The sequence below is a fragment of the Poecilia reticulata genome, chromosome 21 (assembly GCF_904066995.2).
Source record: "Poecilia reticulata chromosome 21, P_reticulata-male-v2, whole genome shotgun sequence".
In the NCBI taxonomy this organism is placed as follows: domain Eukaryota; kingdom Metazoa; phylum Chordata; class Actinopteri; order Cyprinodontiformes; family Poeciliidae; genus Poecilia; species Poecilia reticulata.
Window position 1 is genome coordinate 19565896 of NC_088850.1, and position 14132 is coordinate 19580027.

The following is a 14132-nucleotide window of genomic DNA, read 5'->3' on the forward strand; positions in this document are numbered from 1 at the left end:
TGGTTCATCAGTCAACTTTTTCCTTGCTCCCTCTCAATTAGAAATATATTAATGAGAAATTTGACTTTACATTTGAGTTTTCTGATTGTATCTTCGTAAAACCTTTCTTGTTAACTTTAGGGGAAAAGTTATTTTTCTTGTTTATAGAGGAAGGGTTCAAATATGCTTGCAAATCTGACTTGACCACAGAGTCACAGTAAAAAGGCCAGACCTGTTAACTAAAGGGTCGTGGTTCTAAAACTAACATAGTGGCACTTTTATTGGTACCATCCCACCAGCCAGTAGAAACTGAAGAACACAACAGCAACCTAAGAAAAAAGTCCTGGTTGTTTACTACCTTTTAGCTCTGAAGTCAGAAACTGATTCCTGGATGAACATCAAATCCAGTAAAACTGGAAGTTAATCAAAAGTTAATCAAAAAAAGCCAAATTAAACCCATCATCACCGCAAAGAGTCACACAACGTCAATGGTCATTTACTGTTTACTCAAATTGTCCTTTTTCTTATTTTCGTCACAAAGAATTAGTGGGACACCTGAGTCTTTGTTTTCCACAATCATCTCTGGGCTCGACTTGTGCTCTGCTGTGGCTACTCAAAGCAAATCTTTTCACACATGTTGGTAACAACAGAGCAACATTTGTTTTTCACCTGTTGAGCAAATGGATTCACAGGCATATGGTCGGTGCAAACATTGACATTAGCTTGAGTGTAGTCTGTAATACAATAGAGAGTATTTGTCTGGGGGCAAAGTTTTCCAAAACTCTGTGGTTCCTTCTGTCAAAACCACAGACAAAGTCCAGTCGTCTTCAACCGAGAGTCGAAGAGCAGAAGCACCAAATTTTAATTACACCAGGGGTCACAAACGTTGGAATTGCCGTGCTTCCATTAAAAACAAGATGCATTGAATTAAAATTATGTGAATAAGCTAGTTCACACGATAAGATGTTAAAAAACATGCAGCGCCATCATCCTCATGGCATTTCTTGTCGTCTTCTTCGTCATTTCCCCCAGTAGTAACATCTTGTTGATCACGACTCGTGTAGAGTTTCCACTGCAGCTTTGCGAAATACACCAATTTTGATACAGGCCAAAAAAAAAAACACCTCATCCTAGCACCAAATTTTATATTAGGAAAAAAAAGTTGTTTTTTTTTCTCAAATTTAACGAGTTTCTGCTAAATTTATTTTAAAAATGTCAAATTGTGCATTTGTAAAGTTAATGGAAACGCAGCTAGAGCATATGGAAGGATAAAATTCACAGTTTCTAGCCCTATTTAGCTTCTTAGATACAAGGTCTTCTTGATGAATGATACAGTGGAATGTCAAAAATCCCTGCAATCGATCATCAGCTTTACACAGCCCTACAAGGCCATTTGCAGATCCCAACACAGCTGGTGCACCAACTGTAGCGACTGCAGCTCATTTTGAAAGTCATGAGTTGAGATAGGATCAGGTCAATACCTCAAGATCCTTTCTGTTACCAGCACAACGTCAAGGAACTCTGGTTTAATTTCAAAGATCTCACAAATACTGCCAACTGTGGCTTGTCTTGGGTGCTACTTTAAACACTCAAAACCCAACATTCCTACAGGTTAAACTCAAACGGGTGGCCGAAGTTTTGACTTGACCGCCCTCCCTTTAGTCGGCGCCGTCACACGTCAGCCGCCTCTGACAACGCCGCGTTTGCTTTCCGCCACAGAACAAAGCAGAGATGGCAGAGGAACTTATCTTTAAAAAGAAACTGCACAGTGTTGGGGAATAATTTGGAAAACTGTCAAAGACAGCGAATCCTATCTCCGAGCATGCCAGTCACAAACGCGCAGGTACACACACGCACACACACACTCAGGAAGCAGAAGCTTATGAGAGCACAGAAAAACACACACAGACACACAGGCGCACGGTCTCATACACAAACAGGGACTTTGGTGTTTACATCATATGGGAAGGTATTTTTTCCCCTCACAGTGCCAGGGAACAGGCCCACGCACGGACACACAGACGCTGACTAAGGCCCTAGGACTCCTTTTGGAGCGAGGGGAGGCCACATGTGAATTCGTATCTTGTGCACATGTATATAATTAATACAGCAGTCGGTAGCCTTTTGATCCGTTTTGATCTAAAAGGCGGGTGCAGCCTCCATGTTCGTGTGGATTTGTGTTGCTTTGTGTTTGTGAAGCACTATTAAACAGCCCTGTTTAGCATTAAGCTGTTGTTTGGTCAGTGGAATGTGCAGCGCTTTGTTTGTGCTTTGGCCTTACGCACAATGAGCTAGTGCTAATCAGTTTATTAGGCTAAATCTGCTGATTTTGCGTCCGTATGAATGCACGTGCGCCATTTGATCTGACCTGCAAGTCACCGCATTGTGCAATTTCCCCCACGGATTTTTGGGGCTGGAAGGAGAGGACAAAAGAAACGCAAAGTGTATTAGAGCGTGTGTGTGGGTGTGTGTTGAGGTCTGTTAAAAGCTCCCAGTCCTCCCATCCAGTGTGAGATGGCAGATGTTCAGAGCTTCAACCACAACAGTTGCGAGACCACAACAGGCAGCCTGTTCTACCCAACACACAAATAGAGACGTCTCGAAAAGCCATTGCCCAAACATTGAGCTAAAACCAGATATAGCTTTTTTTCCCTCTCCTGAACAATAAAAAAAAAAGAGCCCAATGACTTAAATGACTTCTTTTTCTTCTCCATGACGATGTGTACTTTAGCTAAAATAGGGAACTGCTGCGTACCACATCTGTGGAGACAGCCCCGCATCATCTCTTTTTCCAATTTCATTCACTTCCCACATTTGATTGTTGGCAAGTCCCAGGATGAGGAGGGCAGCAAAGGTCAGGACAGTTGCAGAAGAAGGGCAATAAGGTGATGGAGCTTCAAGCTACGTAGCGCTGGTGAGCCCATTTCAAACAGAAGTCTCAGAAGCCTGCAGTACCACCATGTCAACAAAGGAATCTGTCTAAATTTTCCATGTGTCTACAGCGTCTTGTGAAAACAGTCATACCCTCTTATGGTTTTTTTTGTGACGTTACAGTCACAAAAGTCAATATTTTTCACTGGGATTTTAATTGATGGAACAACATAAAGTATAGGCATGGGCAATTATGAAGTACAAGAAAAATTATACACGATTTTTAATTATGTTGTCAAAAAATTGAAGTTCGTTCTTCTTTTAAAATGTCTCAAGCTCAGTCAGAGTGGATAAAGAGTATCTTAGATCAGCAACTTTCAAGCCTTCCTGCAGATTCTCACTAAGATTTAAGTCTACTTTTGACTTTGTCATTTTTACATGAATTTGCACTGATCTTAGCCACGTACGTTCTGGATCTTTGTCCTGCTGGAAGGTGAACCTCCGCCCCGGTCTCAAGTCTCCCCTCCAAACGGGATGCCTAATTGAATTCTTTCAACAACGGCCCTCTCCTTGCCACTCTTTCACATGATGAACATGTTTTCTAATGACAGATTCTCCCTAATGGGCTGTGGATCTCTGCAGCTCTCCCAGAGCTTTTTTGGTTGCTTCTGTGATTATTGCTCTTTGTGCCTAAACTTTGAGTCTAGGTGGACAGCCAAGTCTTGGTAGGTCTGTTTTCAGATGATGGGCTGAACAATGCTTTTTAAGACTTTCAAAGAATGAAGTATGGTTTTATTACTTAACCCTGCTTCATAACGAACTTGTCTGCTGTGTTCCGTGGTCTTAAGGATGCCGTTTGTGGCCTAACATTCTCCAGTGCCAACACAGAAGAGGTTGGCAAAGTTTGGTACACTATTTTATGGTTTGGGAGAATTTTTCCACTGCCAGTAGGAATTTCACTAGGCAAGTGGGGATAAACTCGACTGCCTAACGTAGTGTGATACTAGTGCAATGACAAACATGATGCACTAGCATGTCTCGCGTTTTCTGTGCCCCAATAAATGGACTGCGTTGTGCAACGCCACTAGCGCCACCCTAACTGTACCATTGTTCCTCGAACCTACAAATGAAGGGGGCACAGGAATGGAACAGCAAAGGTTGCTTGTATGGAGGAGTTTTATTAGGGAAACGGACAAAATAGCCTACCAACTCATGCCATACTTCACCACTCAGTAGCATAATAAACCTCTAAGACCTTAACAGAACAGCTACATTTACACAGGGATTCCATTGCATACAAATTGCCTTTTTTTTTTTTTTTTTTTTACTATTTAGATCTATTATATCATGGATCATTTCCCTTCCACTTCACAATGGATGCACTACTCTGTTTTGGTCCATCACTTAAAATCCCAAGAAGACACATTTAGAGAATTGTTGGCTGCAAAATGTAAAAGAGTTCAAGATATCATTTCATCAAGCCACCATCTAAACATACAAAAGGTCTAAGCATGAACACAACATCTAACAGTTGGGGAATTATTTCTCTTCCAGGCAAAAGAAAAGAGAGGGAGGATTTGAGCCATTTTTTTTTACCATATAAAAATAATTTCTAAAGGGACTTGTGTTCTCCCCATGCAACTCTGCATGCCAACACACACTCTCACACACTCTCAATGTCTTTGGCTGCATCCAGTCATGACATCACCGCAGCCAGCCAGAGAGAGTCATCGAGAGCCAAGCTGACGTCATCCCATTCACTCAGTGTCAATTACGTAATAAGAGGGGGTCCAACGGCTGCAGGACAGGCCAGCTGCTGCGTGCGTCTCTGTGACTGCGTGAAGGGCAGAGAGACAGAACTGGAGCCTCGTGTGCGAGAGGAGACATGCAATGTGGCGTGCTGATGACATCATGGGTGGATGCGAGGGCGTGGGCGGTGGTGGTAGGGAGGGGGGCGTATAGAGACAAAGCTCTGCAAACAGCAGTTATGCAACTCAAAAAGGACAAGAAAAGGCCTTTTTAGCCCCATCTCTATGCGGATGCCGTGTGTGTGTGTCTTTCATGACTTTCTGCAACACTTTTACTTCAGGCAGAGAACGCATTAAATTCACACAAGCACTCAAGCATATTTAGCTGAAATGCAAACTGAAATCTAAACACACACACACTCGCTCTCACTCTCACTCCCCCCCTCCTTATAAACACAGCTTCCTAAGGACAGGAAATCCTTCCACCCACGTTCCTGAGTTGCGTGGCAACCGGAGCAGCGTCACAGTGTGCATGCCTCCACCACTGAAAACACACAAACAAGCCGACAGAGACCCACATACACACACAAAAGCATACACATCCAAAGTGCAACTCCTTGAACCGCGCGCCTCTGAAAGCGCCAAAAGAGACAGCAGATAAGTGAGCTAACGCAGCGCAGGCAGATACTCGCCGCAGCTGCCCCCTAATTCGTCGGCCGTGGATTTAGACCAAACATGACATCAGTCCTCGCAAAACATAAAGCACTTTTTTCCCCCCCCATTTATAAGCTCTATTTTTGTTCCTGCTGACGTCTTTTTCTGCATGAGGCTGAAACCGTGTGCATGTGTCATTGCGGGCTTACGCTTGTGCACTTGTGTAACACGAAGGATACGACGGAGAGGCGCTATCCGAGTAGCATCCCTTCAACGCAGAACAACAGCCAATTGAAGACAATGGAGGATGCACCGATCCACCTTTTTCACTTCCGATACTTATACCTGAAGTTTAGCATGTGCTGAAACCGATTCGATACATAACAGCAGCTCTGAATTGACTTGCAACATTTTTTTTTTTAAACAAAGACATCAATGTACTGAGCTACAAACTTATTTTACAACTCTGCACTGCTACAGCACACTTAAATACACCAGCATCCTCACAAGCTTTGTCAAACATGTAAAAACAACTTTCATTTGTTCAATCAGAGCAGTTAAGAGCATAACAGTAAAGCTTAAACTAGTCTTACCAACAGGGCCCTAAAAAAAAGTGTTTATTCTTTTGCTGCTCCTGGAGAAACTAAAGCTGAAGATGCTTGCAACTTTGCCAGCAGTCTTATGTACCTGGAGTAGATGACTTTTGTGTAGTACGATAAACCAAGTGATATTACTACACCACATTTTATTGCATCTCTGCAAAATAGTAAAATACAAACTGACAGAACAGCTAAAAGTAGTGGACGAAGCTACACAAACAGCTGAATCACGCCTCTCATAAATTAAACAAATTCCCTGTACAGCTGCCATGATTCATTGATTTAATTGAATCTAATAATAGTTGACTGCAATAAACAGTTCACATCAAGACTTTAGGCTGACACAGCGTTTTGTTTTGGTATTTTAGCTTCTATGTTTTGCATCTCTAAAAAGTTGTAAGCAACAGTTTTAATCAAGGTTGATGTGCAGAGCAGGGACGTCCAAACGTTGGCCCTCGAGACGGATTTACATGGCCCCCCAAGCTTCACTCAAGAATGGTTGAAATTTGACTTGCTGGCACATTGGATATAAGTTTTGTAATTGTCTTAGGGTATCTTTGTCCTCTAACAAACTAAAATTGAAGTTGTTTGGTACAACACTAAATTTTTGACTCCAATTAGCTACTTTCCTGTCCTTTTTCCTCTCCTTTTTTATTTAAAAAGGTAAGACCCTTTTTATGTTTTTGATGTATGCTGGTTGACAAATCCCCTTTAACATGAAATCAACTACATTATTACAGTAAAATATAGCTTTTTTCTTTTACAGAATTATTTTATGTGCTTTTAAATAGAAAAAAATGTTTTAGTTGTGGAGCAAATGTACTTTAAACTGAGAATTGTGGCCAATGTAGCAGGAAGTTTGGACACCGCTGGTTTAGAGCGTCCCATCCCTGCAGTTATAATACTGTGTGCGTGCTTTGTGTGTTTTGTGTGTGTGTCTGCTCCTTTAAGTCAGCAGAGTCTGGCTCCAGTCATCCACCGTCTCCGTCTATGTCAACGTTTCCAAACAAACATGAAGGATGGAGCGTCTGACCCACCCGGGTTCTCAGAGCTATAAAAGGTCAAAGTGATCTGAAGTGTGAAAGTATTTCTGTAGTTAGGAGACTGTAAAGTCTGAATAGTTCAACAGCTGAAGAAATGGACCCAGTGGCTGCTGAAGAACACGACAAAACACACACACAAAAAAACAAAAAACATACCAATATAAACACACACTTCCCACTTAACGTTTTTGCTGAAGCTGCTAAAGGCATTCTGAGGTTGGGCAAGTTGTCCTTGAGCTAATTTGTCCCACTTTTCCTAAAAGAATGACTGTTAAATCGCCTGTGTGTTGTGAATTAGTGCAAATTACCTTTACTTTACCCATTGTAATCACATTTCATTGAGTAGAGAATGTTGATGGAGGGAAAAATCATCATTTATAATAAATGATGAATCTAAGAGTGAGAAAATAGATTGTAGTAACCCCAGTTCCAAGACATGACTGGCTAGTTAAAAAAAAAAGGTTTTGCGTAAGACAGCAACTAACAGACAAACCAACACAAAAGCTATGTTGCCTATTTTGTACTACGCCAATAATGGATGGATACACATAAACAGAACCACCTGGAGAAAAAACAGAGCTGCTGCAAGCTGCATTAATGCATTCTGTTAACAAAACCCTTCAGACTAAACAGGTAGTAAGTAAATTTCAGACTTTTCATACGTCCCACATTTGCCTATGCATGAATAAATTCCTCCCCATGTAAACCAAAATCATGAGGGAAATCCCCCCACGATTCTGAAAGCTGAATTTTAGGCCACAAGGCTTCCTTCCTAACCGCTATATCCTTCCCCTATATTTAGACGCACACCGACCTTTTTACCACCAACTCAATGCGCGGCGATAAAGAAATGTCTGTCTCTCTTTCCCTGGCTGTAACACAATCTTCCTGCTGTGCCTGTGCTCAGGTTGATGTGAACAGCAGCCCAGATAAAGCTGACTTTTTTTTCCCCCTTCAGGTTGGCTTTGGCTGCAGTACTGTGAACCCTGACTCCGTCCTACATGCCTCTGAGGATTCTTGCAGATGAAAAGCATTCCGTTAAACCCTCCTTCCTCTCGGCTCATGCCAAATAGTAGTGGTCACTGCTACCTTTGGAAAGAATTTGCTTTTAGTTCTCAACTTTAACACCTTGATATAAAGTACGGACGACAGAAGATGAACTTTAGCACAATAATTAGCCAGGTACTTGCTAATCTTTTAAAGAGCTAAAAGAAATAAAAAAAAGCTGCGAGCTCCAATGACACCGGCATAAACTGTTCTGTGAGATCCAACGAAACCATATCATAAGCTCTACTTCCCAGTTTATATTTATCTGACCTTCTTCCTCCTGCTCACCTCTTTTGCTTGTTTGTTTGCAGTGTACTGGTCAGGTTTGTACAAACAGGAGGCTTCTTCTCAGCACACGCGCAAAGCAAATACTTGGCGGCGCTGAGGAGAAGCGTGCTGAATTTGACAAGCCGTTTATTGGCTTGGAAAGGCTTCTTGAATGTTGCGTTTACAACCTCCTATTAGGATCCAAGGAGAGCATTTTTAAATGCTCAAAAACTCAGCAACAGCCCGTTAGGCTGTCAGTGTGCAGCGTTAGCGTTCTGATTCACCTAATTAAACGAGCGGAGTTATGTTTTCCAGCCACACAGTGCCATTTTATAGAAGGATCGAGAAACTACGTTACCTTCGGTTGTTATAAAAATGACTTGAAAGAAACTTCACCTTGTTATAACGCCTTTGGAATTGGGCCTATTTCTCATTAAGAAGCTCCGGCTCTTTCTGAAACTCTGCTCTCGGGAAGTCATCACATCACATTTTTACCAGCATTTCACTGATGATCTAAGCAGATGTGCAGTTCCACCAGGTGCTTGCTAATTGCTGCTGGCTAGTCTGAAGGAGCTGAGTGGGCAATTCAAAGGGGAAGGGCTGCTCTGTGAGGTGGAAGTTCGGAAACTGCAGCTCAGAGGAGGAGTTTCATCCTTGAAGGCGGAGCCATGTCCACCCAGACATTTTGCACAGCAGAATGGTTGCAATGGAGATTGAAGGATTTCTCAAACATGCTTGAAAGAATCAAAGCAACACTGCAGGTATGTTTCTGATGAGAGAATAACATAGTAAAATGATGAATGGCTCAAAAAAAGTTAATTTTACATAATACTGAACCCTTTAAAATGCAACATTGTATAAAGTTTTGGTTGCAATGTAACAAAATATACTTCTTTTTTTTTTCAATTTTGATAAGGAAAATCCCTTAAGCAATATAAAAATGCTCAATTATTTATGTATTCTAGGTATATAGCAGATTTCTGTGACCATAACCCAACCTAAACCAGGTTAAGTCGGTAAAGCTAACCAACAGTCTGTTTACTTCATTAGAAATAACCTATTTTGAGCTCTTTGATTCAGTGGAAATTATATAGTTGTCAGTGGAAGTGACCTACTTTGCTGAGACAGAAGTGCCACACTCTTACTACTGGCATGTGTTGAATCTGTGTGTAGAGAGTCTGGAAAATATGCAGAACTAAATGCAACATCTGAAGGCCAGTGGTCGAATCTGACGTTTCCAAATCAGTCGGATACGTCTTTCCTGCATGTCCACCAAAGATTCACGGCGAGGTTTCTGCATGATGAACATCAGAGTTAACAGAGAGTGTGTCTGTACCATTGCAATGCCAACACACAAGAAAGGTGGAGCAGGCTAGTGAAGCCTTTATGCCAACCCCTTCATATAGAGTTAAGAGAATGAAATGCTCATGCAAAAAAAAAAGTATACAGGAGAAAGAAAAGTGAGGAAAACAATCAAGTGTTTTCTTAATCATGCCGTCTTGATCATATAATTCCTCATTATTGGAAAAAGAGATTCTACCACAATGTAGTGCATTCGGGACAAATTCAGTTAGTCATTGATTGACATTCTGAATATTAAAGCCTACTGTTCGGTCTTTTACATAGAAGTAAAACAAAATCAGACTGGCCAAAGTTGTAGAACCAGGTTTGAAGTTTGTTAGGTAACCCTCCAAACAGCAACCACAACAGAATCATTTTTTGTTTGGGTTTATGTGGGCTAACAAAACAATGTGTGATAAACTATCAACTTCATGAACAAAAAACAAATTCAAAAGTTATCCTCCCTCTTAACAAGACAACAATGGTTGAGGTGGGTAACGAGTCTCTTGGCTTTAAAACGTCCTGGCAATATAGTCGTTGAATTTGACAGTTTTAGTGGCAACTGGAATCCTTTGCTGTTAAGTTGGCTGTAATGTACCAGCCGGGAGCTTTTGTCAACCGTGCACCTGATACAAGGCGATACTTAGAAATATTGGCAATGTTTCCAACATTTCCTTAAAATCATGAATTACCCCAAAGCAATTGGTCACATTGAGGTTGTTAAGACAGATGTAATAAATGAGCATATATGCCAGTGCTGGCTTCATAGAAATATACTAGAATTTTCAGATCACGTTAAAAATAGCTTTTTGTTGATAAAAAATTATTTTAAATCTGTAAAATTGTGTTTTCAAACAACTCCACTGATGCGGTAAAGTCGCCTCCTCTGATGATATAAAATATAAGACTCCTATAAGAAAGGTAAGAAAATGTATTTTGAATGCAGTTATTATTGAAAATTAAAGAGAGTTCAAATTGATATCGGCATGTCAAAACTTCATAAAAATTGGCAGCTAGAAATCTGTCAAAAAGCAGATCAATGCATCTCTAGTACTGAGTTAGGGCCAAATAAAGGCACTTAAAATGATCGCTACTACTGTGAGTATAAATCAATTCAAATGAACTAAATTACTGTTTTTTTCTGGAAGCATACCCAAATAGGCATGTACCTGCTCAGCGCTCCCTACCTGCCTGCTGCTCCGTAAAAATAGGACCGGCTTGTAACAAATGCCGCCTTCCCATGCGAGACGCACAACGCACGTTGTCCTCTTTTCACCGAGTAAATACACTCCATCATCCCCCAACAACTTAAGAGGTCAGGATATTTTTATCAGTTTTGCTGATACGGTAATGTTTAGTGGAACGTTTACCTTTCAGAACTAAATGTACCATGGGTACATGGCTGCACGCTTTCACCTGACATTGCGTTTTAGACTCAACCACCATATGGCCGGCAGCCACAGCTGACCAAATCTCAGCGGTGGGTGATGATTGTGCAGCTCCCAGGCAGGCCCTCAGTAGCACAACAAGAAATATTAAAAAACAAAACAAATTAAAAGAAGAAAAAAAAAAAACACAGCCATTTTGGGACGTTTACGCTGAATAATCCATGAGCCGGAGGTCCGAGGAAACCGTCTCGACTCTCGTATTCAAAACACAGACGATTCAATTCATTCACACATGAATTATGGATCTATTATGGACTGTTTGAGCCGGGGTTCAGGGAATCAGTCAAACAGCTGTACTGAGAGCACTAACCCACTGATCCATCCAAACCAATTATCTGTGTGTAGGGGTGGAGTCTGAGTTCAATATTCAATTTACACGATTCAATTTCACACAAGAGGCTCTCGCTGGAAAACTGCTGGCATCGAACAACCGGAACGGCCGAACAAAATAAAATAAAAAAAATTTAAAATGGAGGTGCCTGTCTGAGAAAGTGATAAAGGATAAAGAAGAAGGGCTAACTGAACATTTCGCCATAGGGGGGCGTCCATTGAGAGACAGGGAAGACGGTGAGCGCAGCCATGGGGGGTCAATATGTGAATGAACGTTTGCCATAGAGGTGAATTATGAATGAGCGACACTCTGAGCACTCCTGGAGAGAGCATCTCTCCTCCCGCCTCCTCTTTTTTCCTCCCTTCCTCTTCTATCCTAAAAATCTCCATCATCCTCTCTTTCCATCCACCTCGTTGTCTGCATTCCAGCTCCTTGTCGTCCAGGCTGTCTGAGTAGATGACCGAACACCCCCTACACACACACCACCACCACCTTTTCTCTTACATATTTACACAGCCTCAGCTGGACGCATGCACGCTCACATGGCGGCAGGAGGATAATATGAGAGCAAACAGCGCTGCACGTGTAAAGGCAGACGCATGCATTAAAGTGAAAAGGCTTTGGGGCATACACACACACACATTTCTCCCAGCTGTTCTCCTGGCTCCAGAGCTTGGGTGTGTGTGTGTGTGTGTAATCCAGTGTGCTGCTGCTCAGCCTGTGCCACGCTCTCTCCTCTGTTGCTGTGCGTCTGATCAGATCTGCCTCCTCTCAACCTGTTTGCCGTATATCACACAGAAACACACAGACAGATACATAGTATCTCACCTCCACACACACACACATTGACTGAAGCTGCTACTACTTATCAAGCCTCTCAGGAAAAAAAAAAAAAAAAAAAAGATTTCTCTGTACTGGGGGTTTTTTTTTTCCTGCAAGTGTGCACTGGCTTGTGGGAGAAAAAGTCCACACTTAGATGCAAACACATGGCGAGAGAGAGGAATTTTAAAGGGAGGGTGAAAGTGGACTCTGCTTTACTGTTGCTCAACTTAAAGTAACATACCAGAGAAGTGTGTGACTGCGTGTGTGCGTGTGTGTTGGAATGGGATCAAGCTGTTCCCTAAAAAGTAGCCACTCCTTTTGATCCCTTCACTCCAGTTTACAGTGGTCACTTCCAGCTCACTTTGGCACCCTTTCCCTTCACGCGTGTAAGGGAAAACAACCTCCACAACTAACTCGCACTAATGTAAACCGACGCTGCGCGCACACTCACTCACTCACTCACGCGCACACACACACACACACACACACACACACACACACACACACACAAGGCGAACCCACCACACTTTTCCTTCCAAGTGCGGAGCCATGCAGCACATGTCAGCGACACACACCTTCAGAACAGCTACATACGGCCATGAAAAGCCCAATGGAGTCACCTTAAAATCCTTGCGAGTTCCAGGTGAACCCCTTCCCCACTCTTCTTTCTCCTCTGTCAGACTTCTCCCTCTCTCTCTTTCTTCCTCTCCTCCTTTCCGTCCGAGCTGTCCGTCTGTCAGTCCGTCCTTCTTCTCGCTCTCTCCGTCCGTTTGCCTCCCCCCAATTTTCTCCTCGGTTTGAGGTCACTTCCCAGCGTTTTTCCCGATCCCCTCCATGTTCCGCCCCGCTAGTCGTCTCGAGCACCGAGCGAGCGAGCGCGCGTGCGCGCACACACAAAGCAGACACACGAGAGCCGCTGCCGCGTTCCTCTGGTCTCCCTGTGTTTATCCCTCTGTGCGCTCTCTCCTCTGTCGGAGAGGAGCTCGGCTTGGCTGTATGTGTGTGGACGTGCGTGGATGTGTTCCTGGGCTCTGCCTGCCTGCCTTGCCCCGCCAGCGGCTGAGGACTTCCCCCGGAGGCCGCCCTGGGTCCCAAAGAGTGTCGAGTTCACTGAAAGAATGCCATTGTATACAGAAGCTTTAGCCAAAGATCGTCTATTGTTTGTCCAAAATTGATTTAAACATGATGGGTATGTTAGCTGTGACGATGCGTGCTATATACAGACATCTAATAAAATATTTAATATATTTTGTTCACTGTCTAACATTAAATGAAACAGGACTCTGACGGCGTATTAGGGCCGTATTAGATACGAAAAAAATGAGTAAATTCTCAGAAATTTTCTAGAAAAAACTTGTACATTTTGAGATGAGTCTCACAAAATTTCTTGAAAAACTTTTGTTGAAATTTCTCCGTTTAAAAAGTTGAAATTTACTTGAAAAAAATTAAGACACTTTGAGATTAGCCTTGTCAATTTTCTAGAAAAAAGTTTCTAGAAAAAAGTTGAACATTTGCTGTAAAAACTCAGAAAGTTTTAAATTAATCTTAGAAAATTTCTAGAAAAGTTTTTGGATATGTCTGAGTTTCAAACTATAAAAAAATTCCTCTTGCTCATTATCATCATATAGTCCAATTTCAGTTTCATCAGACCACAGAGCACATGGTCAGCATCCAGGTCTTTATCCCTGGAAAGCGTAGCAGGTCTTTTTACTGTTTTGGAATAATTACTTCTGAGTGGCGTTTGTGTCCAGATGAGTACAGGTTTCCTTGTGGATTGTCACAGTCCCTCAGGTTTTTTGCATTTCTTGCAAAAAACCTGAGTCCGGGCTGCGTCTCCCTGCCCCTGTTATTAGTGGGAGGCCATGTGTGTACATGAGCGTATTTACCTGAAACAGGTAAAAGGTATCAAAAGAGGGTTTTTTTTCATACAACCCAATGTCATAATGTTTTTCTGATACCAAATTCGGACTTCCGCGTGCGAT

At 42.2% G+C, this 14132-nt stretch overlaps 1 protein-coding gene across 1 annotated transcript in view; it reads right to left on the reverse strand.

The window, feature by feature from the left end:
• Positions 1–13226, reverse strand: part of LOC103457812 (forkhead box protein N3) — an 80407-nt gene extending 67181 nt beyond the window's left edge. The window contains exon 1 of the mRNA XM_008398224.3: positions 12771–13226. The gene's annotated coding sequence lies outside the window, so the exon portion shown is untranslated. The remainder of the gene's footprint in view (positions 1–12770) is intronic.
• Between the last annotated feature and the right edge of the window lie 906 nt (positions 13227–14132).